The sequence below is a fragment of the Syngnathoides biaculeatus genome, chromosome 11, assembly GCF_019802595.1.
Source record: "Syngnathoides biaculeatus isolate LvHL_M chromosome 11, ASM1980259v1, whole genome shotgun sequence".
In the NCBI taxonomy this organism is placed as follows: domain Eukaryota; kingdom Metazoa; phylum Chordata; class Actinopteri; order Syngnathiformes; family Syngnathidae; genus Syngnathoides; species Syngnathoides biaculeatus.
The window spans coordinates 25,169,367-25,196,666 of NC_084650.1; the positions used below are offsets into that span (position 1 = coordinate 25,169,367).

Below are 27,300 nucleotides of genomic sequence, written 5' to 3' on the forward strand. Positions count from 1 at the left end.
GGAACTACACTACTATAAAACTACTTGCGGCGAAACTATTTCCAGTAAGTTAAAACATTGCTGGCCATACACAAAAGCTAAACATTGTGAAGCGTTTTCTATTTTTGTAAGTAAACTCGGAGTGGCAACAGTTGTAACTCTGGACAAAATAAAGTAAATATTATAATATTCTATATATAATTAGAATTTCCAAGTTCTGATTTATTTCTGAAAATTCTCATTTGATGATGATGATGATGATGATGATTTCCACGCCCATTCCAATATCAATTTGAGTCCCCCACCTCTTTGTGGATAGCCTTAATTAATATAGACCTCATCATTGCTCTTACATTTCTCAAGAGTCTGAACAAAAAGACCAAAAAACCCACCCTACAGAAACATAGCCCATTGTTAATCCCAATGCATTCAAGTGTACTTACATGTAGCATACAGCGTGCAACATTAACTGGACACTCTAAATTGCCCCTAGGTGTGATTGTGGCTGTTTGTCTCTATGTGCCCTGCGATTGGCTGGCAGTCAGTTCTGCCTGATGACAGCTGGGATAGGCTCCAAGACTCCCTGCGACCCTTGTCATGATAAGCGGCTAAGAAAATGGATGGATAGCTAGCAGACAGCATGTGTGAAAATGTCATGTCTCGTGTAATCTTGTAGAGAAGCTGTCTAGTCATTGTAGGAGCAAAGAAAGTCTTAAACACGCATACTTTTTTACTGAAGGCCTTCAATGATCTGATAGATAGATGTTTTATAAATAGATGCTATTTATTGTTATTATTATTATTTAAGGGAAAATACTGTCGCGATACCTTTTATATATCTATACCAGCATATAAAATCAGCTATATCAGGCTAAACAATTTTGTTCGAATCGCACAACTCAGTATGTAGATTTATATATAGGAAAACACAATCAGTAACATTTTACAGTGATCAATACAGCACACATGCAGTTAGATATGAGCGATAATTTCTGGATTACAAGATGCACCTGATTATAAGCCTCACTCAGTACAATTTTAAAGGAAAAAACGTTTTGTACATACATAAGCCGCACCTGTCTACATTGTGCCCACATTGAGACATGATAGTTACAAAGAAAGACGCTACGCAGAAAGAGTTTTCAAAGATTTAATAATATACCTTCGCTTTTCTTTCCAAACAGTGCCTGTGATGTGGCAGTAACACAGCAGCAATACGGTAGTAACACAGCACTAACAGGAGTGGGTCAAAAAAACATACCGGTAAAAGTCACTGAGATGCGGCAGTAACACAGGAGCAACACGGTTCAGGCCACCTGCTTTTATCACCTCTGAAAGCTTTTTTTCGTCTTGTTACATTGTTCCAATTCTTCCTGCTGCCGTTTCCAGCGTCTCTCCATCGATTCATTTATGTCAAGTTTACGTGCAGCAGCTCTGTTTCCTTCTTTATCGGCCAGCTCGATTGCTTTTAACCTGAAAGCTGCGTCATATGCATTTGTCTTGCATTTTCCATGATGAGGGTCTGCTCGTGCTAATTTTATTCATGCGCAAAGTTACATTTAACTTGAATTTTCCTCGACACATATATTCCACATGTCTCACTCTTACCTTTTCTGCTTGAGTGCCCCTGGCGGCCGTTAGAAAAAATTGACAAATTAGCCCCGTCATTGAATAAGCCGCAGGGTTGGAAGCGTGTGACAAAGGTTGCGGCTTATAGTCCAGAAATTACGGTATACAGAAATACATAACATGTCAATGGATTCCTAGTTACAAGATAGATACATTGGTCGACACACAGATCTTGATTTGAAAATGTATCTAATTGTGTGTTATGCACTTTGTTAATCCCATAAGGAATGTTATGATGGATGAATGAAAACAAATACACCACAAGAGAACAAATAAACAGAGTTAATGAGACATATTTCGGGGATAAAGGCTTTGAGTTTGACACACACACACGCACACACTAAGGTGGCCCTCGTGCTTCTTGACACAGAGGTCCTTTCAGCATGTGTTGTATTGAAATTTGTGTCATCATTTTGCTGATGAATTGGTTGTGCACGGTTAGTCCAAGTAATGCATTACGATTTCTGCCATCAACGCACAAAAGTCCAATTAATGCGGGCTCTATTAAACCACTTTCTGCATTGCCTACTTGAGCTCAGTATGTGGGCTGGCGGCCACTGGGACCATGCGTACGCCGGCTTGACGTTCATAGCTCATTTCCTACTTTCACATCAGACCCTCATATTGCAGCTGGATAGATAATGTGAAATCCCTGCACCCCTTCCCATTCAATGTCGGGCACACACCCTCACGGGCACCCTCACATGCCAACTCCTGGTATTCTCCAAGCAGACAGTGAGATGCGATCCTGGGAAATTTGAGAGGGAGCCTGCAGCGGCGGTTGTTTTAATGCGGCGGACACAGGTGCGCTGACATGAATGGTGTGAAAGCATCATATTCACAACATGACTCGGGAGGGTGGAAGCTATGTGACGGGGCTGGATTTTAATTGGTTTCGCAGTGTGCGCTCTTGTTTTGTTTTCTTTGTAATGGCACGCACAGTGGCAATAACAGCCCCGTGTTGTTCCTCATATAATAACAGTAATAGATTCATCGCCCCTTGTCTAATTTGAACTTCTTATTTTAGATTCCTCCTGTTGAAGCAAGAGGTGTTATGTGCTGGACATGTATACTGTGGAGATAGTGGAATAATAAGCCATCTTCATTAGCCTTATCTTTGATTTGGCGGATGGAAAGGGAGGAGGGCGAGGGGTTGATGATGAGGAATCAGAGTAGCACACACCAGGAGAGAGGAATAAATAGGAGCTGCAGAGGAATGGCTGGATGGTGGGAAGATGAGAGGAAAGGATGGACAGAGAGAGTACAGAGACACGGGGAATAGAAATAAAGGCTGCTGCTGGTTGTGGTGGGGGTGTGCGGGGGGACGGGGAGAGGGGGGGGGGGGTACCGTTAGGAACAAACCATGGTGAGGTAGACAGTAGTGCTCCTAATGGGAAAGAAGCTCTTTTGCACTTTCTCATCTTTTTTTTTCTTTTTTTTTTTTTTTCTAAATGTTGTTTTGTCTGTTCCCCACTTAACAAGCCACCAGTGCCTCAGAAAAGAAGCTGCTGAACATAATTACGAGCATTTCAAGACAGCCTCGTTTGCTTCTCCAAACAATGTTGTGAATCTGCATGCAAAAACTAGACCGGATCATACGCGAGATGAACCTTTATTAATATTTATTGCGATGCAGCATTCAGTCAAAGATTTGCTGTAATTCGTTTAGCCCTGATGCTGTTTTCATTTAGGAAAGACTGCAGCGCCACTTGTGCCTGAATCAAACATTCGGGATAATTGATGTGAAAAGCTATTTTATCGTAGTCGATGTGAAAGGAAAGCATGACAAAAGCCCGTTGAGGAGATGCAAGAGCCCACCCGTCAGATCGAGTCAGCCTGGCCGATAGTGCTTTGCGTTGCGTTTACCCTGATGCGCCAGAGGCAAAGCATAATCCATGCGCACAAGTCAAACGAGAAATGTTCTGGAATATTTTAGCACCAAACTGAATCGCAAGCATGAATTTTCAAGATGGATTTGACCTGATCTGCTGGATGATGGTGCTGATGACACAAAACCCATCGCTACTATTCTGCTAAGACTAATAATTATAATCATCTCCAACAAGTGGTCCTTGTGACAGGCGCGTGGCACAATGCAAATAATTATTAGGATTTCTCATTCCACATGCATCTGGATGTGAGTGTGTTGTGTGGACAGTGACATCTATGATGTACATCTGCTTGTTTACTTGTTTGCCCGCTTGGGCTTAGCTATGTTGCATGGGCACTAAACATAAGTGCCCAATTTCTGAAACCAAATACACATACAAGTCTAGTTGTAGCAGTACGCTGAGATGCAAGTTGAATTGGTTATATAACCATGCTCGTATATCAGATCATCACCATGGAAATAATTGTAAATGCCATTAATCACACCGTGACTTTCATGCTATTCTTTCGCCCTTCTATGGTCTTTTGCCTTGCTTGTTAGCATTAAGCCAAACTTACTTTTATAAAGCAAATCTATATGTTTGTTTTAGATTGACAATATGTAATCTGATTTGTTTTATATTTAGTTTGACAGACAACCTCATCTGAGAGTGACAACAAAGAGTTTGAAGCCTCTTTCAAAAAACAAAACAAAAATAAATGTAATGAAAAGCCTACTAGAACAGCATAAATATATTTATGTCAATCAGATACAGTTGAAGGGTTGCATGTTTGTGCTGAGTCACATTTAAAATGACTTTGAATGTAGTTAATGCTGAACGTAGCAACGTCCACACATTTGGGCAAGCTTTTATCTCAGTTAGTTTTATTTCTTCTCTCAAAAAGGCTAGATTTTTTTCTCCAATTGAGTTGTACAGGTTGTGGTGGAAAACGTTTTGAAAAGATTTTGGTCTTATTTTTTTTTATCTGAAAAACTTGACATTTGAACAGTGGCGTGTAGACTTTTTATATCCTCTGAATACCTTTTTTCTTTTTATTCTTCTTATTCTTTGACATTTGTGCTGTGGGATATATTTTGAATGAGAAATAAGTGCAATACTGCAATGAAGGTTGGAAAACAGATTTAAATGACACAAGTTTCACATAAGGTGTATCTGATCAGTTGTTTTAACTGCTTGTTCATGATTTGGGCTCTTACTACTGAAAACATTTAAACAAAAGGTCCCAAAGTGGATGTTTCTGAAAGCGACGACATTAGCACATTTGTCTAATCACTCTGAAATGCTTGTCTATGAAAACAGAGGAAATGCACTTTAGTGTTAACTGTTCAGACTGCACATCCCCAGCCAAAACAACAATGCCGGTGCGTGTTTATAATGGTTCTCCCCCCCAAAAAAGTCAACATTTACTGCATTGCTAATGTATCCTCATACACACGCTTTTATGGTTTCGCACAGCTGACATGACCATATGTACTGTAAATGTCACTCGGTAGCAACCTCTGCACATCTCCACTTAAAATGTTAACAGTTGTGTGCACTGTGCAGGGACACATTTGTATTTGTCAATTGCTTTGATAATTACCTGGCTACTTGCTGTTTTTTGCTGAATGAGAAACATGCCATTAAGATTCTAGGAGTTCGGTTGCCTGTTCTGCATCAATCTATTTAGCATTTATCAGTTGCCAAATTTACCATTATAATACACATTGGTGAAAACATCTTTTTCTTCTACAGTACTGTACTAGAGGGGGATAAACATCCATAATTGGCATCCATCCATCTTCTACTGCTTTTCTGGGTCAGGTCACGGGGGCAGTAGCTCCAGCAGGGATGCTCAGACTTCCCTTTTCCCCAGCCAGTTCATCCAGCTCTTCTGGGGGTTACCAAGGCGTTCTCAGGCCAGCCAAGAGACATTGTCTCACAAGCGTGTCCTGGGTCATCCCCGGGGTCTCTTTCTGTCGGGACGTGCCCGGCACACATCACCAGGGAGGCATCCGAGAGGCATCTGAATCAGATGCCCCAGCCACCTCATCTGGCACCTCTCTACTCTGACCCTCTCCCAGATGACTGAGCTTCTCACTTTATCTCTAAGGGAGAGCGATAATTGCCAAATAAACATTATTCTTCTGGATGGCACCACTGATGTTGTCGTGAGTCAAACAGTAAAAATAAATCCCTGTATCAGCACCAAATTCTAATGTGTTCTTTCTCGGCCCATCAAGTCCCTCTCTCCAATGTTTTGAGGTAATTGGTGTGATACTTAATTGCATTCTTGCTACTACCAAAATGACTGCTATGGAAAAAAACTAATGAAAACAACCAAGCTGGTCGTGGCTTTAAACTTTTGCACTGTACTGTATTATATGCCGACTTTAACAAGTGCCTAATTGCAGTGTCAAAAAACAAGCAGGACCACGACGCCTCCCCCGCATTTATTTTGGGCTCGCCTCTGACAGCAGCATCGGGCGACGTCGGTATGGAAGCTCCGCCATGAGCAACCAGACATTTCTCAGCTCCCGATGTGTCAGTGCGCTTCTAAGTCACTTCCCGAAGTCATCATTCAGCTCCACTGTCACAATTCAGCCCACATACATCAGTGCTGAGCCAGTAAAACGCTCTCCAGAGGGAGTCAAATATGCACCTCGGTGTAGCCACCACTGATAAAAGCGCTAATTCATCATTTAGTCACACAAAGCCTTAGAGATTCATTGTAATGCCTTGTATACTGCTATACTAAAAATCGGAAGAAGGCTTAGGCCTCTGTTTAATTTATTACTTGTGTTATGCTAATCAATTATATGTCGTTACTTATCCCTTCTCACTAGATAAATAGTCATATAGTCAACTACAGCATTTATGTTTGTTGGTCTTATTTTATTTCATCACTGCGATTATAAGTAGATGAAGTCTGATTGGTGGTAATAAAATAGCAATTTGTTTTTTAAACTTAATTGACAACATAGAATGTAATGATTAAAAAAAAAGTTACTCCTTGTAGCCCTGTTAAACTGGTGCGTAATATGTTTTGAGCCCCTCAGTTGACCTCCTCTTTCACATTTAGTATGTCTGAAAGAAAATATCTTTTTCTTGTGATCATAAAACCATGCTTCTTTTTTTTTTTTTACTGCGTTAACACATTTAAAGCTACACTTCGCAACTGTCATGCGTGTGTAAACATCCACAACAACAAACAAAATTTTATTCAAAGTGATTTACTGATAAATTTACTCGCACTCAGTTTTATTAATTTTTGTTGACCTTGTTCTTAACAGTTATATTCGTTCTCAATCATTTTACTCCTTCTACTACTCCTGCTGCTGCTATTGCTGCTACTACTACTATTCTTAATAATAGCATGGTCTGTGATAATAATACAATGTTATTGTTTATCATGTATTGTATTGAGTTTGTATGTTCTCCCCATTCCTGTGTGGCTTTTCTCTGGGCACTCCAGTTTCCTCCCAAATCCCAAAATCATGCATTCAGTGGCGACTCGAAACTGCCCCAAGGTGTGATTGTGAGTGCGACTGTTGTTTCTCTCCATGTGCCCTGCAATTGGCTGGCAACAAGTTCAGGGTGAACCCTGTCTCCTGCATGATGTTAGCTGGGATAGGCGCCAGCAACGCTTGTGAGGATAAGCGCCTCAGAAAATGGATGTATGGACACATTTTACTCTGTGAATGACACAGTGATTGTTTCCATACTCCTAGCAGTAACCCGCATTGCACTCGTGATACACGTAGCACACTTTTATAGATCACAGCTTACAACGTCAGTGTTTTTGACACTAAAATGGGCTGGCAGAAGAAAAAGAAAATCAAAATATACGCATGTCCTCATATTGCTCTTAATAATGGGAAGCGTTAGATACAGGCTCTTTCCATCCCTTTCGGCAGGTGTATCTTTGTTGCACTTTGAATCACTGCTTCAGGACAATGTTTTTGTTATGCTTGGCTAAATACTTTGGCTGCATCACAACAAGAGCTATTTTCCTTTTATATTCAAATGATGCTTTGTATCACCAGCTTCTTTGAGATCTGTCTCAAAGGTGTTGATATGATGTGTTTCGATTGTGCCTCCTTCCCCTAAATGTTTGATTTATTTGGGATTTGCTCATGCTGTATTTATGTAAGTAATCCCGCTGAGGGAAAATCTTTGACAGGGGAGAGCTTGAGTACCGTCTGCATGCATACTCCATAACCGTAATATCTAATGGGTTTTAAATCCACCATCAAAGATGCATGCCGCTGCAGTGTTTTGGCTCCAGTGATGAGGCCTCTGGAGAGGTGGGCTAAGGTATCTTAGTACATTGCGCATGCATATAAAGGATGCCATCTGGGGCCAGCCAATGCTGAGGAGAACTCTGTGCTGATCGTTAATCCAAAAGTGCTGCAGTCCTTCGGGGTTCTATGACCTGAAACGGAATCAGTTGTAACAAACACTAGAACGACAAACACTCAACACTACTACACAAACAGCATCACTCTTTGACAAAAATGACAAGCAAGCACACGCGTATCGTTTATGTGGGCGGGAGCTCATCTTACTCTGGACATTGGACTCAATATTTCACTTGCTTGAATATAATCACAACATACTATGTTCTCAGAAATGACCTACACTACATCTCTTATAGGGGAAGGAAACCCACTTTTTTTTGCAATGCATTGTATGTGCCAGGCGGGATGGTGACTCAGCTGGTAAAGCATTCGCCTCACAGTTCTGAGGACCAGGGTTCGATCCCGCCCTGCCTGTGTGGAGTTTTCATGTTCTCCCTGTGCCTGCGTGGGTTTTCTCTGGGCACTTCGGTTTCCTCCCACATCCAAAAAACATGCAACATTAATTGGGCACTCTAAATTGTCCCTAGGTGTGATTGTGAGTGCGGCTGTTGATCTCGATGTGCCCTGCGATTGGCTGGCAACATGGTCAGGGTGTACCCCGCCTCCTGCCCGTTGACAGCTGGGATAAGCTCCAGCACTCCTTGCAATAAGCGGCAAAGAAAATAGATGGATGGATGTGCCACCACTAATCAAAAGATTCTATTTAAAATTGTGTTTGTGGAGTTACTATTAAACAGACTAATCAATGATCAATCTCCAGCAAAGTCAGAGCACAGCCATTTTAGGTAGTATCACCCTATGCTGGTGACGGAAATTTACGTCACACCTACCCCTGCTATAGTAACGTATATCACGTAACCAAACCCGGAAAACAATATCGCAGACTCTCTCTATATGGTGTGGGTTACCGACATGATTGCTTGAACCTCACCTCAAGTTGAGGTTCAAAGCTTGAAAGCAAAGGAAATGGAGAATTGCTGTGGGGAAGAATATGTTTTATGTTTGCCCAGTAGTTTAATTAGATGAATATTGCATTCATTCATCAATTTTCACCGATCACAGGGGGCTGCCATGTTGGTAATATTCTTCTCCTGGACACAGAGGGAAAAATTTTCACACACTTAAGACAACGTATAAATGTAAATGATCTCCAAGTGTCAGAAGGCGCTTATGATGGCATAAATAGTGCTTCACTCTCAGATATTATTTATGTTTGGTATTGCGTGTAAACAAAGCTCTTTTGTACTAGACGTCTTTGTGTTATGGACTCTTATTGAATGGCCAAGTCACTGGCCGTGAATCCGAAGACAAAATTAAAGGCAGCGTGACCCTCAAAGAAGCACCAAGTGAATGTAGCTGCAATGTAGGCCTGGCAGAGCATTTCCGGGATCCAGCATCACCATCTCCAACTGACAATTTGATGACTTCAGGCACCGATGACACTTTGACTGATTCCCATAGATGCACTCAGTATTTCTCCATGACTTCCTCTGGGAGTCAGATGTCTTCGCATCTATTTCCGAGGGCGCAAAAAAGCAAAAGAGGAAGTTTGACTTAGCTCTCTGTGAGCTTTAGCCAATTTGAATCTCAAGTTGTGTCGTAAAATGTAGTTAAACCGTACTAAGAAATAATTCCATTCTTCTCTGAAGGCACATGGACTTTCTCTATCTGTCGAGAGGAGTTGCTGTGCCCTCCTGAGACTTCTCATCACAAATCAATTACCTTTCTACCTCCTTCCCCTCTCCCACTCTCTCCAAGTACTCTCCTCATATTCTTCATTAGAAGCCCACTACTTCACCAAGAGCTCACTTTGAACATTTCAAGCAGAACTCTGTATTTTTAAGTGTCCATGCCACCTTGGAGTACCTCTGTGTGAAGTATTAATGTGTCTTCGCTGCATGTGTGGATCATATCGTGCCCATTCAGCCTCTCGCAGTGTCTCAGCACTTTCTCTGATATAAGTAGGAGCCCATTCAGGGCTTGATGAAGACCTTTTAGGCCATTAAATCTGAACTGTTTTGCTAAGGTACAGTAGCTGTGTCTTTTTGTGAGTGATTTTATTACATTGTCCGTTCCAAGTCATACCCCCCCCTCTAAAAAAAAAATAATCATGCTAACTGATTGGCTTCACGGTGGAATCCTATTTTAATCATCACGAGGTAGGCGGATGAGTTGAACTCTCTACACTCTTCTCTTTGCACCAAAATCTTTGCATAATTACTCCCTCTAAGTATTTCTTTGTTGTGGAAATTTCTCAAATTATTATTATTATTATTACGGTAGCATTATTATTCATTTTATTTTGATGGTGATGGGATGGTGGATTTTTATACCTTTTATGAAAGAACGGTTTTGCTATGCAAGGCTCCCTGTGCTCATTTAATTTTTTAAACATTATTAATACATTCATTCATCTTCTCTTCAGTAGGGTCAGGGGCGTGATGTTTATTGAGAATGCAGCCAACAGAAAACGGTTTTAGGGGACAGACAGAGGGACAGAACCGAAAATGGGAGAGTATATATGCAAACCACAGCAGAATATCCCAGTGGGGACCAAGCCAGGGGGACACCACTCACTCCCCAGGACTCAGGGTGGTCCCCCAGCGTTACTGAAGCTCCCCAACTTGTCCCAAAGCAAGTGACACAGATACTGGACCACAGCCCCCAACGCCCAATCCACTCTGACCCACAGCTCAATGCGCCCCACAGGTCCTGGAGAGCACCACTCAGAAACAAGGTTAGAGTCTTCCAAAACCGAGGAGGTGCGGGGCAGGCCACTGGAATCAAGCCAAGAGAAATATGAAGATACATTACCCACCCTATTACTGTGCTTACCAGGTCCACAAATGGCAACCGTTATCCCTGTGCTGTAATTGTTTGTGTTGGGGTGTGATGCTTTAAAACTAGGGAGACTGCCGGGGCTGGGGAGAGGCGGTCACGTGGCAATGTTGACTCGCAACCGTCCGGGTCAACTAGCTCCCCAAAAGGATGTGTGAATGTGTCTGGTGCATTGAAAATCCGTTGGCGGTCCAGAGAACAGTCCGGAGTACCTGAACACCTGGCCAAACGTCCTCCATGCCCGGCACCGCTCTCCCCACATTGACATGTGTATGATGCATTTAAATTAGACTACCGGCAAGGCAGAGAAATGGGGGTGACCAGACCAGAGACCAGCATGAATGTCCCAGAACCCAGCCTGAGATCCACCTCATAATGCCTCATGCCAGCCTCCAAGAGGCCCTGAATGAGCCATGAATGTGCTCAATGTGCGAAATATGTACAGTGTGAGGAATAAAAACGTGATGTGTGTGAAGTAAGAAGCTAGACTCCTGCCTGCCCGGCTGGAAGGCCACAGAGGAAAAAAAAGGGTAGCCCTGCCCCACCCCACAGCTGAATTTCTCAAATTAGTGTTAACCTGCAGAATATGAGCATGGTCATTAAAGGTGTCATTGTGTTGCTAAGCAAAGTATCTGTGTGACTCGCCACCATTCATATGTCATTATCAAATGCACTATTCTGGGATCAGGAAATGTAGTTTTTGTGGTCCATCCCAGAAAACCTCATGGAGAATGTCACCTGTGGGGAAACTTGACAGCACCCCATGTGGACCACCGAAAGGTCCCTTATAATTTTCATTCTTCGCGCGGCAACTGTAAGAGTGTCACCGCATAAGGGGGGATGTCAGGTGTCTCAAATGGATCCACTTTCTGAGTTTCCTTCCTTGTGAGCTCACTCTCACACTCACCTTTTCTTCTTCACTTTCCTCCTGGCACCAAGAGAGGACTATCCTGCAGCACTGCCCGCAACATAATCATTCCCCCAAATTTCTACCTCCTTTTCTCCCTTGTTCATTTCCACTTTTCCCTTTTCCTTCCCCCCACTCGCAGGCCTTTGTAATTGGTATTCCGAGTGGCAGCTGGGATCTATACAAACGCAGCAGAGGGAGCAAGCAAGCAAGCAGGGAGGAATGTTTGTGTGTGTGTGCGAGAGAGAGAGAGAGAGAGAGAGAGAGAGAGAGAGAGGCGGAGGCAGGGAGGGAAAAAGAAAAAGCAAGCAAGTCAATACGCTGCTTCATTAGAGCACTGAGTCACAGTCGTCGTTGCCTCGTTTGTTTGTGTTTGTCCAATACTTTCTCCAAAGCAGGGGCTGATGGCTCGGTTCGCTCACAGCGTCAAATCTAACAGCGACGCACCCTCTGGTAGACATTTTTTGGTGCCTCATTTGACCTTTTTTCACCGACTCAGCTTAGCTCTACTCAAGCTTGATGCCTTTCTGGGCGTATACTGCTGAAAGTCATTGTCGGTCTGTCATTGTAAAATTTAATGGCAGTGTGTGCATTTGTGGGGTCTTACTCCACTTCATATCACCACTATCACTCGATCAGTTCAATATTAAGTCTAGAAACCATTAATGCAATACAAAAGCGCAATATAACAGCGCACAACTGTGCCACATACTATACATCATCTTGAGCTGTTGATTTATCCCTCTTTGCTTTCAGCTTGTCTCATCTGGGGTTGCCATAGTGTGTCATCCACCTGAATCCTCCGTTGTCAAACTACTGCCCTCATGTTTTCTCTCACTACTTCCATCAACCAGCTCTTGCCTGGCAGTTCTCTTCCCATCATCCTTCTACCAGTATACTCACTGTCTCTATGATGGACATGTCCAAACCATCGTAGTCTGCTTTCTCAAACTATGTCTCTTAAACATCTAACCTTGTCAGTCCCACTGATGAGCTCATCTCTAATACTAACCAACCTGGTCACTCCCAGAAAGAACCTCAACGTTCCTGCCACCTCCAGCTCGACTTCCTTTTTTCTCTTCAGTGCCACCATCTCTAATCAGTACGCAGTGGCTGCCATCTCCACTGTCTTATCAACTTTGCCCTTCATCCTTGCTTCTGTCTCAAAACACTCCCGATACCTTCCTCCACCCTGTCCAAGCTGCTTGGACCCACTTCCTTACCACACTCTCTGTTGAGCTGGACTGTTGACCACAAGTATTTAAACTTTTCCACTCTTGCAATCTCTTCTCCACGGAGCTTCACTCTTCCTCCTCCACCCCTCTCACTCATGCACATATATTCTCTTACTTTGGCTAATCTTCATTCCTCTCTTTTTCATGCCTGCCTCCACCTTTCTAACTATACCTCCACCTGTTCCCTGCCTTCATTGCAGATCACAATGCCATCTGTGAAGATTCTCGTCTAACCTTATCTGTCAGCCCATGACCACTGCAAACAGGAGGAGGGTCAGAGGCTCTGATGAAGTCCCACCCTAACCTGCTGCACACCATTCCCATCTCTCTCCCTTTGTCTGGTATTGAACCTTTTTTCTTCTTTACCGTCAAACCTAGCATACCATAATTTCTTGTATATCATGCATATTCCCCCCCCATCCAAAACGTTCAAATGTCAATGGTGGACATTATATATATGTATAGGGGCAAATGGAAAAAAACATGTATTTTATTAATTTATACCACCATCTAGAGGTTATGAAAACGGTTTAGAGTTTCATTCTAATATGCCACCACCACCTAGTGGTTATAAGAAACGTGTAGCCTACACTTTAATTCCAATATGATAAGGGTACATGTGACTGCATAATATGGACAGTTGTCCTCACAATATGTGAAATATATATCAATTTTTAAATATTACTGATGACTGAACAACAGCCACCATTAGATTCTTTATGGGTATATTTTGTTGAATGACAATGCTTTTCTGAAATGCTTGACTGTTTAATTTGAAAATTAAATGTATTTCACATCGCCCATGTTTTCTGTTCAGAATTGTACTCGTCTTACATGTTCTGCTTGGGTAATCATCTAATTTATGAACTAATAATGAAAGTAGGGTTGTGAATTTCAAAATAAGAGCAATTAAAAAAAGAAAAAGTAATACACGTTCGAATAAAGTTCTGAACTTCAGAATAATTCTTTGAAAAAACTAACAAAATATAGACAATATTTCCTGTTTTGATTATATGGGTAGAAGTAAATTATGCATTATAAAAATGCATAATATATCAGTAGTAGGGTTTTCGAGAATTTTTAGGTCAACTCTGGGGGTGCATCTTATAAGTGGAGTATACATGAGCAATCACACTCCATGTCATCATATACCTCTTTGTTTCTCTGTTGACACCTCTACCGTTGCCCTATGTCACATGTATATGTGTACATGTGTATCTTTCTCCTCTCCTCAATCCCCTCAGTGTCCCACTTCTTCTTATCTCCCCTCTTTGCTTGTAGAATTTCCTGTACTTTGAAGTTCCACCACATCTTCCTCTCTCCTTTCCTACCAGAAGATACACCAAGTACTTTTCTGGCTGTATCTGACCACCTTGTCAGTAGTGGTCCTGGAAAGAAGTATTCAGTAGAGCCATTTTTTGCAAAGTCTATCACCATCTGTCCCTACAAGATCCTTTCCTGAATGCCAAACATACCCATCACTTCTTCGCCCCTGTTTCCTTCAGCACCATGTTCATTAGGATCTGCACCAATAACGACTCTCTTTCTGTCTGGGGTGCTCGGAACTACTTTATCTAGCACCTTCTAGAAGTTTTATTTCACCTCTGGCCACATCCTACTTGTGGGCCTTAGCCACTAATCACATTATTCATAACACCCTCAATTTCAAGTTCAACTTCATCACTCGATGTGATACTCTTTTAACCTCCAAGACATTCTTAGGTAGCTCTTCCTTTAAAATAACTCCTATTCCAATTCTGTTCCCATCTACACCACGGGAACATGATTTGAACCCAGCCGTTAAACCTCTAGCCTTAGAGCCTTTCCACCTGCTCTCCTGGACACAATATATCAACCTTTCTCTTAATCATCATGTCACCCAACTCCTGAGCTCATAGACCCGACAGTCAAAGTCCCCGCATTCCATTCTCGGCTCTGTTTTTTCCTCTTCTCTTTCTGCCCAAAAACCCGCTTTCCACCTCTCCTTCGTCATCCACCAACAGTAGCTGAATTTCCACCGACGCCCTGCAGGTTGACTGTGCCGGAGGCGGACATTGTAAACCTGGACCACGACTGACCTGGAATGCAATTCTTTGGATGAACGCTCATTGCCATTTTTTAAGTTTTAAGCCGGATGCCTTTCCTCACGCAACCCTCTGGATTTATCCAGGCTTATTCAATATTGCCAGTGCATGTCCTTGTTTCACTTTGGTTTGTGAGAGAGGAGAAGTATGAAGTAGTGGCAAAAGTATCTTGAGTGTTTTTTCAGACTAGAGTCTGTAGCATTTTATCAGTTAGAAGGAATGATAGACTGCAAAATCATTAAAAGCTTTATGTCAGTTTGGGTAAAACCAAATGCTTATTCTATATGAGAATCAGTAAAGGTTAACCACTAAAAATAAACCAAAGACTTGTCATAAATGCATATTTTGAGAATTTACTATCCTTCCAACTCATCCACAGCTTCCCAAGGCAAAAGGAACACTATAGAGTTAGTTTCTGACCTCTTGCCTAGCCTCTTGCCAAAGTCAAAATGCTGCTTAAGTCCAACCTGCAACTATGGGATATATTGTTATTGCGGGAACTACGCAATTGAAGGTCATGTAGGCCTGCAGCATTACAATTTGGAGACTACAACCACTGTGTTCATCAAGCCTGGTTTTTACAAACTGTGCAGTCTAGCAACATTTCCAACAACAAATCACTTTTTGTAAAACTTGCTGATATGCCATGGCAGTACATTTTAGTGCTATACAGAAAGGCAACCTGGAATATTCATTTGTACTTTCTGATAAACATTGGCACTTTATTTCATATGCTCTTTCACTTTACAAGGAGATTGTACAATTTTGTGTTTTTTTTAAATGGCTGTATACCATATGTGCTATAGATACTGATACGATAGCAAACATTTCATATTGTCTTTTGGCCCAACATCCATATCTTTTCTGAAACAAAAAAGTCAACATGTCATATACTAATAGTCCTTCCCGCTGCAGTTTCTCCCACTCGGATAGTGAGGAGGCTTACAGCGGCAGATCCAATGGCTTATACCCCACCCCCCAGTTAATAAACACCAAGTGCTCAATACCCACAACCTGCCTTTGTGATCGTGGGCCACCAACCGTTTGTCCTGTTTTTGTTTTGAGACACCAAAAAAGGAACAAAAGATATTAAAAGGAAACAATGGAGAATTGACGTTCAAAGAAAATCCACGTGCACCAATTTGCTTCCACTAATTTTCAGAGTTAACTTTAAGCTTTAAGTAAAGGGGGTTGATTCTCTTAAACATTTTCCCCATGGTTTCCATTATTTCTTTTTGGAAAATCAGTTTCAAAATATATCACTGAAGTTTCCAAAAACTGATTGTGTTCAATATTAGAGGTTCCGCTGTACCTGCTCATTTGGTTTTTTTTTTCTTTTTAGTCTGGTGACCTGACTCTGGTTATAAAATAGGTAATTTATGTGAGAGACACGGTGACATAGCAAGTTAGTTTAGGGGAGCGAACCCTTGTCTTTGTTTTGAAAAGAAAAATCCATTAGACAGCCCCCCCCCCAAAAAAAAAAACAAACAAAAAAAAAACTGGACGTTGCACTTATTGAAAACATTGAAGTCCCAGGAAGAAAACAAACCATTGGAGTGTTGTGTAGTCCTGGCTGAGAGCATAGCACTTGGCAGGATATTGAAAAAATAAGTGTACGAGACAAACAGGTTAAGAGAGAGTTGAAATGACATGTTCCTCTCTTGGAGACCTGTTTATTTTCTTGTAGTATTGCTGTGGCTGTCTGGTCTGAGCTGCTGTCTCCCACAAGACTTTCGTGGTGCACAGTGACCTCTCATTACCATTGCTTGTGAGAGCGTGAAAAGCAGATTGGTGCAAAGGGCAGTCGGCCAGATGCGCGTAACCTTTTAAACCATCCGAATATGTCAACCATACAAATAACTCATTAACCTTATCCATTTAAATGAAAGGCTTCTACTTTTATCCCACACCCCTTTCCCCTCTCTTCTATTCGATTTGTTTAATTGGCCAAAGCCGATGATGAAAATGGCAAATTCCTTTGGAATGGGAGTATTCGGGAGTGCAATGGGGATTGGCCCCCTTTGGCCAGGACACTTGACCAAGCCAGTGTGTGTAAGGAAAGGAATTGTACATAAGGGAAGTGGTTTCACGTTAGTATGTGTGCGAGGGTGTTGTTTAGGAAGTGGCCTCCAGCCCTGTTTAAGTAGCACAGGAGGGTATTGATTGGAGGAGCTCAATAGTTGGGCTCTTGTAAACACCTCGCTCAGAGCCTGCATTGTCCTAAAGGCCTGGAGCATAAGTGCGCCTAATAACCCCGTGCATATGCACATAGCCAGCTCCCGGGTTTGTGTGTGTGTTTGTGTGTGTGTGTGTGTGTGTGTGTGCGCCCAACTCGGGCCCCTACAGCTACTAATCAATAGGACTGATTACCAACAGGGAGCTCCACACGCCTTTGTTTGCCTTGGAAAGACTTCTTCTGCATTCCCACATGCATTCGAGAAACCTCCTGTTGAAACGTTAATACAGGACAGATGTGTAAAAATCAATCTTAAGATGCATTCTTTTTGTTGAAATTTTACAACTGCGGTAATGTCCAAGATTTGTCGAAGCCTGCACATACAGTATTTAGAGTAAAAATATGTTTTTATGTACAGTATAGTATTGAATAAGGACCATTGTCATGTCAAAAATAATGTCCTAGATATGCAAGAAAAATATGCACCTTTGTTTTTTTTTTTTTGGTTACATTTTGAAAAATAACATCACTAGTTTGTATCTCTTCTTCCTTTCTAATTGATCCTGTTATTTTCTTCAGTAATTATGGTGGACATCAAACGTTGTCAAAATGTAAAAATAAACTAATATAAATATATTACATTCAAATACATACATACAACATTATACAAATATTTTAAAAAAAAAGTGAAAAATGAAGAAAATAATCATGTAACAATTTTTCTCACCTGTTACACATCCAACAAATAAAAAACAAAAAAATTAACTTTGTCATGGGTATATTAGCATATATAGTTTGAATTAAAATGTAATTTATTTGGGTTCCACTTCCAGGTTAGCGTAATTTTTAAATTTCAATGTTATAAATTAACTTTGTCTCGTAAAAAAGGGCACCAGATCCTTTTCTGAAATGCACAACATTTTGGGAAAAAGAGCAACAAACCTTTTATTAATCAGTCTGTAAAATACTGAGGGCTGCTACACTTTATGAATTAAATAAATCCTTGACGTACAGAGGCTATAATCTATAAACTCAGACACATAGCATGACAGGCAGTGAAATTTCATATGGAATTTAACAATCTATAGCAAAACACCACTACAACGACAAAGGAAAAAAGAACATGAATGATAAAAATAAAGAAAATCAGGCATATGAAAATGGAAAAGAGGACGTGTGTGGCTGCTGTGTTAGGACAAATGTGTATTCACTTTTATTGACTATTGACTGTTGCATTTACTCTGCGTGAGAGGAACAATGTTGAGACTTTGTGTGAAGCCAGTTATTTTCCCCAAATTATTAGGCACAAACCGATATTCTCCCCTTTAGCAAGCATTTTATTGTGTCACTTACGCCGCAGATGGAGCGATGTTCCTCCGGACCTATGGAGCATGAAGGCAGGTTTGGTTGAGGCAAGGAATTTAATGGAGAAAAAAAAAGAGGAAGAGGAAAAGTTTTCGTCATGTTTGGATGCCTCGTAACTTTACTACCAGTTGAACTGGTGGCGAATCGAGCTCTAGCCCTCAGTCAGGTGCGTACGGGACCAGCAGGGAATGCCGGTCGCTGCTCGCTCCAGCTATGCCGACCGGTCGTGGTTCGGAAAGTTGATCGGAACTGCATGGCCATCTTCTACGATCGAAAAACGCGGGTGGTGGCCCCGGATGTTTTGGGCTTGTCCCATCAGTGGTCGCCACAGCGCGTCATCTTTTTTCATGTGCACATATCTCCTGCATCTTCCACTCACACCCGCTGACTTCATGTCTTCCCTCACAACATCCATCAATTTTCTCTTTGGTCTTCCTCTCACTCTTTTGCCTGGCCGTTCCATCCTCAGCACCCTTCTACCAATATATTCACTCTCTCTCCTCCGGACATGTCCAAACCATCGAAGCCAGCTCTCTTGAACCTTTTCTCCAAAACATCCAACGTTGGCTCCTCTCTAATGAGCTCATTTCTAATCCTATCCAACCTGCTCACTTCAAGAAAGAACCTCAAAATCTTCATTTCTGCCACCTCCAGCTCTGTTTCCTGTTGTCTCTTCAGTGCCACCGTTTGAAATCCGTATATCATGGCCTTCCTCACCACTGTTTTATAAACTTTGCCCTTCATCCAAGCAGACACTCTTCTGTCATATACCTCACCAGATGCCTTCTGCCAATTTGAAAAAGTTGAAAAAGCTTATAGAGTTGACACAGTGAGACAGAGATCAAGGCATACATTTTGAACTTTTCTGAAGAGTTTCTGAAATATTAAAATATTTTCTCTTCAGATATCCAGTGTCACAGGCGAGTTAGGAGATCCTCTCAACACCAGTGGAGGCGCCTGACATCCATGCTTGTTACATCATCAACCTTTTGCTTGTTCTGGTGGCACCATTGGGGCCTGTGATGCTTGGGAGTCCAGAGTTCAAGGGTAGATATTAATTAGTTTAGGTTCTACAAAGACTGTCTCACACCAGAGCATCTTTGAATAATCCTTTATGAAGGGAGGCTGTGGCGAATCCGAACGGGACAAGCCGAAAGAAACTTACTTTATGAAGGTGTGAGTGGGGAGGTTTTGATACCTGTATTGGAGTCACTACAGTATGATTGATTAATAGTTTAAAACTCTTTCTCTTTACAGCCGCACATTAAAATACAATTAAATAGTTTGTTAGCTGTGTGTGTTGCCATAGTCCATTTCCTGGAGAGGCCTTTTAGTCAATCTAATAGGTTTTTTTTTTTTTTTTTTTTAAAATCTGCAATGATGATTACAAATGCTACAATTTATTTTATAACCTTTTAAGTTTGAGGAGGCGTGTTACTTTTTATTTTACAGATTTGGGTAGAAATTTCAAACTTCAGGATGTATGCAACTTTTTTTTTTTTTTTCTCACATTGAGCGATATGTTGACTGATGCATGGGTGAGGCAAGGGTGTGATCAGGGGTGGTCACCTCACTGGCTATCCCGAAATCCTAGAAAAAAACGTTTGGTCGAACTTCTGTCAGTACCCCTGTTGACAATCAGTATTCGAGGGTTGAAATCAACGACCACCCCAATAATTTTTGGGTCAACTGCTGGCCACCCATTGGAAGAATTCTTGTCTCTGGCACTGGATTGATGACATTGTCCAAGAAAACCACCCCTCCTAATGCGCATCTGTAGAGTTTCTCATTAACTTTAGTATTAGCATTTTCTGTTAATTTACAAAATTAGCTTTGTGAACATACCATAAAATCCTGAGCAGATACTTTTTTTTGTATTGGGAAAATAACTCTTAAGAAATGTTTTATCTAAATGGTTATTGTTTGGCAGTAAAAATGTATTTTTACTTGTTATTTTTGTACTATTGTGTACTACATGTTTTTTACCATTGCTCTCAGCAAAGGAGTAAAATCAGTACTTGACCAGAGTCACACGCAATTATGGATCTGTACTTCTTCTGAAGGGCAGGGTTATTACTTTGGATTTCTTTGTTGCTGAAGTCTTTGTAATTTTAAATTCCAGCCGGATGCTTGTTTTGTTCGTGAGTTGGAGTCTGGATCTCTGGAGTTCATGCTCTTATGAGGAATATGTTTATCCTGTGCCATTAGACAAACTGCTTGTTCTTAAGTGTACGAATAAAGCTTTGCACATAAGGGTACTAAAAATATAATTCCTCCCGCTCTGTTTTCATGCTCTGCCGCCATCTTTTCTCTGCAGTGCTTGCCTCTCAGCCTTATTGGCTGTCATATCTCTTTATAGTGTTTGGAAATGCTGTACATTCTGTTACAAGCTTGTGACTGATAGCCTGCCAATTTTAGCTATGGCACATCAGAGAGGCTAACTCTTCACCCCCCCCCCCCCCACACACACACCCTCCTCAGTGCAAAACACAGAGAGTCGCATTAAAGCTGTGACAGTGTGCTCCCTTCACCACTCTCCATGATTCCACGCTGCCTGATTAAGTGTTTTGCACCACTACTGACTGTTAAGTTATAATTGGAAAAACGCCACTGCGTCAGTGGCAACATACAAGACGGTCTTGTTGCAGGTTGTAAGCGCCGTCGACCCCTACCTCCAACCCGGTCCCCCCTCCAGTTTGTGTATTGTCGATAAGTGTTATTATTGTTGCTCCTTATCACAGACTCAATTGCCATTTATGGTTTCATCTATAAGCCCCTGAGCAACGTTACAAAAACTAATGTCTATAGGTTTAAAAGAAAGAAAGAGGGGAAAAAAAAAAACCTCACTGGAAGGTGGTGAATCAGCAACATGACGTGGTAAATATTGAGCTTGTGGACCCCCCCATCCTCCCCATCCCCATCACTCTGCTCCAACCATCCATTCTTTTATGTAGCTAAAGAAATGTGTCATGACAGGGACAGCATTTGCAGTGTCCAGTACGAAGGCACATTTTTACAGTGGCAGTAATGGGAAACAATTTGTACTGTGAAGGAATGGTTGCGTCATCTCTGTCGGCCTCATTTTGAAAAACCCTGACAAAAAATCTTGGCGAATGAGATTAATAACCTGATGACAATTTAAGAGTGCTTAAGGACACTTGAGATCACAAAACTAACCATTTGTGTTATTTTAAACTAATTGCTGTTCTAATCATGGGAATGTTGCGAGGAAGGGTCGCAGGGCTCGCTGGCATTTGCAGGTCCGTTTCTACCGTGGCGGGTAGCAAAGTCACTCTCACTAGCTACTTTGGCGGGTCGAATTGTCTCCACTTGTTTGCAATGCGTGCAGATTCTGCTGCTATGCCGCCATTTGTCTCTCATCTATTATGCCTGTCGCCTGGCTCCTCCCCCACCTCATTGAGTCCACACACGTAGCCTGTTTTTTTTTTTTTTTTTTTCCAGATTTAGTCAGTGCATTTCAGCATTTATTTTTTTTGTTGTGTAGTTTTTCATCTTTGCAAACTAAACAAAGATATATGTGTCAACAACCAAGTTCACCATTATACAATATGTGTCAGTGTTTAAGATACTGTAAATGCAATATGTGGTGGCATTCTACATGCAAACGCTCCCCCCCCCAAAAAAAAAAAAAAAAAAAAAGAAGCAAAGTCTTTATTGTCATTAAGGTTAGGCGTCGAGCATCGAAAACCGATTCTGGTTCTGGAAAACTGGTTCTCGTTCTCCCGGAACCCTTCAGATAAAAGAAAAATTCCGGTTCCCAGTTTCAATGCCTAATCATGTGTTAGGAAAGGAATAAACAATGTATAGCATTTGGCTCCAACCATTTTAAAAAAAAAAAAAGGTCCCGCGTGAAGTTACTTTTTGTGTCAAAATGCTCCGTTCCGGTGTATACCCATCAAAATAACAGGCGGCAAGCTTAAAACAGGAAGTCAAGTTAAAACTTGAACATAAACTATTTGATGTGATAAAACAGTTCCAAAAAAAAAACAATTTTAACAATGCTAGATTTAACTTTTAGCTAAAACATTAAATAATGAATATAAAGTCAATTGAACTGGTTCCACAAGCATTGCCCTTTTTAGTTCATAGGTTTAATATTGATACTTGTTGTAGAGAACCCTGAGGCTAATGTTCATTTGAGTCAGGGGTGCCCACACTTTTTTGCCCCAAGATCTACTTTTCCAGCAGCCAGCCTCTCGCGATCTGGCTGCGTATATAGTCGCCGCAGGGAGGTGGGGGGAATGGGGGGTATTGGAGCGACTGTTGTGGAGAAAGCAAGAGACACAATAGGAAGCCTTTATGTGCACATGCGTCGTGACATGTCAGAATAAGCCAAGATTGTGCAAACCGAATGTCAATCAATCTACGCGCGATCAACATATTGGGCACACATGAATCAAGCGACGAGATGGACGATAGGGTGGCGTGTTTTTTTTTTTTTTCGGTGCATGCTGTCGAGATTGACCAAAATTGCCTCGGAGATCGATTGGTCGATCACAATTGATGCATTGGGCACACCTGATTTGAGTCTATGCTGCGGGCTGCTAAGAAAATGGATATTGATAATTTGGCCAGCCAACCATAAACCATGCAAAACTTTTTGACCCAGCCCCCTAAAAGAATCAGAATCATGAATCATTTGGAATCGGGACCGGAATTGCTTAAATTCAAATGATGCCCAACCCAATTCGGCATGAAATATACTCAAAATAGCAAAAGATCCCTTTGTGTTTACTATTGTGGTTGTCGCTTTTATCTTACCGACAGATGTCTTATTATTTATTTGGCTACATTTTCAGTTTACAATTATAATTATAATCAGCATACTCCATACGCAAGAGAGTCTCAAAATATTAAAGAAAATCCCCATCCAATCACAGAATACAAATACACAAACAGCCATTCACAGTTAGACGGATGGGCAATTTCGAGTCTTCAGTGAACCTAACATGCAGGTTGAGTTGTTTTTTTTTCTTTTTTTTTTTCTGTGGGAGGAAGCTGTAGTACTTGTAGAAACACTGGCTGTTCTCCACCAATTTTAGTATAAGGGGGAGGGTGGCTGCCTGCGACTCGTAGTATTGTTAGAGCGCCCATGGTTGTCATCCTCCTTCAAGAACTACAGTTGTGAGGCAGGGGGTGTTGTAGACTAAATATGAACCTAACCTAGGGGAGGGGGGAGCAAGGGCCAAGTGTGAGGGGGTACTGCCCCCCTATTCCCCTGAGAACCGCTACTGCATAGAAAACCCACGCAAGCTTGGCTAGAATGTGCAACTTCTACGCAGGAATTTGCATCGAAAGCCCCCAACACCCCTCACAAGCATAATAATCGACATATTGTTAGATAAATGCCTGTCTGAAAGTGTCACTCAAAAGTGTGCATTATTATGTTTGTAAAACCAGTTGTTTTGAATTGGGTATCATTAGATTGTCCAAGTGTACCTAATCATATGGCCATCATGGGTGTATGGGCACACACACTAATGAGCATTTGTTAGGAGACTAAAATTGGATGCAGAATGCTGTTGCTTATAAGGTGCGTTTTTAAAGTTAATGGTGACTATTCCTGATAATGTGTATTGTTTGCTTAACTGTTGTGACTGCATTAATTTGCCACCTCTAAAATTGTATAGACAAGTCTTAATGAGGGTTGCACTAATTTAGTCCTACCTAGAAACTGAAAGCAATTCTGTTCTCTTCAGTTCTTGGAAGAATTAAGACTACTATTTTCACTGGGAAGAAAAATTAATCCCTGTACACAGAATAGTTACTAGCTAATAATCTTTCATGAGCTTCTGGCTCCGCCCATCTGGCTAGCGAGCTAGCTAGCTGCAAATCCAGTATGATGACACTGTCTAAGAAATGTAACAGTAGAGTGTTTTCCAATTTTGGTGAAATTAATTAAATTAAAAATTACTCATTTTGCGTTGGTGCTTGTTGTGCTGTGCGTGTTGTGCTGTGTCTTGCTTTGAGGGCACCAAAAACTATTCCCGCCTTCTACACACGCTTCAGGTAGCTTTGTCTTTTTCTACGAGGAATTGAGGTAGGTTCTTTTTTTACTTGCTCTGAAAGTAAAGTCTACCGTACTTCATGGCCTACAGAGCGCACCTGGTTATAAGCCCCACTGAGTACATTTGTAAAGGAAATACCATTTGGTGCATACACACGCCTCAGCTGTGTAAAAGCTGCAAGTCCCCACATTGCAACCCACATTCAAACATGAGATACTTACAAAGAAAGACAGTACGCAGAAAGAGTTTTAACAACTAGCGCTAAAGCTAGCACTGTGCTAAAGCTATCGCTAACACTAGCGCCGCGCTTGCGGTAACCCTAACATGGCCAGTTAAAATAAAACTTACTGGCAAATAACACTGAGATACGCCAATAACACAGCAGCAACACGCGAGCACACCGCTAATGCGAGTGCAGCGCTAACAGGGCCGGTAAAAGTCACTTCCTCGGCACATATATTCCACTGGTCTCATTCTTACCTTTTGCGCTCGAGTGCCCCCTTGCGGCCGTCAGAATAGATGTACAAATTAGCCACATCACCGCATAAACCGCAGGGTTGAAAGCGTGTGGAAAAAAGTCACGGCTTGGAGGCCGGAAATTATGGTACTTCTTCTACACATTGGACTCGCCTGGGACATGGCCAAACCTGAGTGCATTATAGAGAACGGTCATGTCTTTACCATTTTGTTCCAACAAGTTTTTATTGTACTTTTCAACTCATAGCCGCTAGCAACAAAAAAAACGTTTTAGCCACATCTTTACATATGTCACAGGCTTCACAGCGCCTGAAAAAAGTAGTGGCTTGTCGTCCGGAACCTTTGATTTGAAGTAGAGAGCCCTCCAATTTCTTCTTTTTAAAATTAGTTGCTAACCGCAGTTAAATAGTCTGCCCAAGAAACCTTTTGTGTGAGGCTTATGAAAACAAGGTGAACGTGTGCAAATGACTGACAAATGATTCAGTCACACCTCCTGTCGATACACCTGATTGGTTATTGCTGTCCTGCCTACCCAGTTGTACAAAAGTAAAATTAAATTAGAGCCATTAGATGGTTCCAGATAGGGATGCATTTTCAAAAGATACTTTTAATAATATTCTTCTTTCAGGTAAAAGAGGCAACTTTAACATATATGTGCAAATTCCTGCTATAAACTGTTAGGGTAAAAAGCGTTGAGATTGCTTGCTTGTTAAGAAGTCTCTGGATTGTGTGCAATTGATTGTTGATGAATTTGCATATTGGAGCAACTGATGCAAAATGGAAAGTACTCCTTGGCCGCAATCAACCAATGTGATATTGATTTTGTTTCAATTAGTTTGCGCTCTGAAGAAGACAACAAGACATCAGCAAAAAGGAACTCCTGCAGGAGGCAATTTTCTGCTCAGTACAAAAGTGGTACTTGTACTTAAAAGAGGGATTTGATACATTCTGAAAGATAAAGAGATTCATAATATCAAATATTTTACAAAAGATATGTTTATTTTTCATTTTCTTCATAGTTAATCAAAGAAGTAACATTTAAAACAAAAGCTTACCGTTTCAGACAGGTCTAATTGTTAGACTTTACGCTGATTTGATCGGCCTGATCGGATCAGCCGATAATTGGCATTTTTTGCTGATCAGTTTTGATGTCATAATTCGCCGATCTGATCAATGACGTCGTTGATCGTCTCCGAGAAAGACATTTACTCCGCGTCGTCGTCGTGCGAATCTAAATGTTGTAATGTATATTTTTTCGTGTATTTTGACATAGTACTGTAAACATCTGACGACCATTAAAGTTATTGAAAAAAAAAAAAAAACATCAGCGCCATGGGAGAGACAAGGCGGCGGAGAGATGGCACGTAATGCGCTGATCAGACTACAAGACAAATTTGCTCTTTCATTATGACACTTCTTGTCCAACTCCTGGAATAAAATTTTGTTTTCCGAAACCACCGCATCCTGTTTTTTTATGATCATTGGGCTTTATCTTGTAAACTCAAATCCGGCATGACTATACTCGTTACTTTGGGGTGTATAACCGACTGGATTATAAGAAGAAAATTGGGGAAAAAAACATGTGTGTTGGTGGTCACCAGTGCTCAGGACAGGAAAAGACCTAGTGTAATACTTGCTTGAGGTATATTCGATATGGCTAGCAAGCAGGCAACAAAACGTTACACAGCCTAGCAAGCTAATGCTACTGCTTGTGATTGTTTGTAAACATTCTGCTGTTGCATTGAACACGATATTGATCAGAGTAACGAATTCCAACCTTTTTGGAGCCAAAGAACATACTTTACAGTTGAAAAATGTCACTGCACACACAAACAAAAATGTCACAAAATGTAGATGCATTAATTGCTGTATGTACTTACTGCCATCTAAGAGGACCATTAATTTCTGCTGTCTTTCCCTATGCCTCACTGTAATAAATAGATGAACAAAGATAATTTTTAAAATTGTAAATACGTATATATTTTTGGAACAATTTAGTCGACAAGTTTATACAGTAAATGAACAGGTCATTTAAATAAACTCATTGCTCCGTCTTGTGATCGGATTGGTGATTTTTTTTTTTTTTTTTTTTTTTTAACTCACTGATTTGTGATCAGACCCAAAAATTCCGATCGTGTAAAGCCTATTAACTGTTGTTCACTTTTCTGTGACAAACAACAGAGCTTTGTTAAAATGCAAGCTTGTTAGGGTTGGGCATTGAGAATTGAGAACCGATTGGAACCAGGACTAATGTACTCCCGGATACGTTCAAATTAAAAAAATTCTGTTCTCAGTTTACATCCCCCGTCCTCCAGCTGCGACAAAGTGGGGGGAAAATAAAACAACGAA

The 27,300-nt window shown here is 41.2% G+C and overlaps 1 protein-coding gene across 4 annotated transcripts in view; it reads left to right on the top strand.

The window, feature by feature from the left end:
* nexmifb (neurite extension and migration factor b) overlaps positions 1-27,300 on the top strand; it is a 98,924-nt gene that overhangs the window by 7,258 nt on the left and 64,366 nt on the right. Inside the window, exon 2 of one of the 4 annotated variants that reach the window (XM_061835298.1) lies at positions 13,021-13,161. The exons of the other annotated variants lie outside the window; for them this stretch is intronic. The gene's annotated coding sequence lies outside the window, so the exon portion shown is untranslated. The remainder of the gene's footprint in view (positions 1-13,020; positions 13,162-27,300) is intronic. 4 annotated transcript variants of the gene reach the window in all.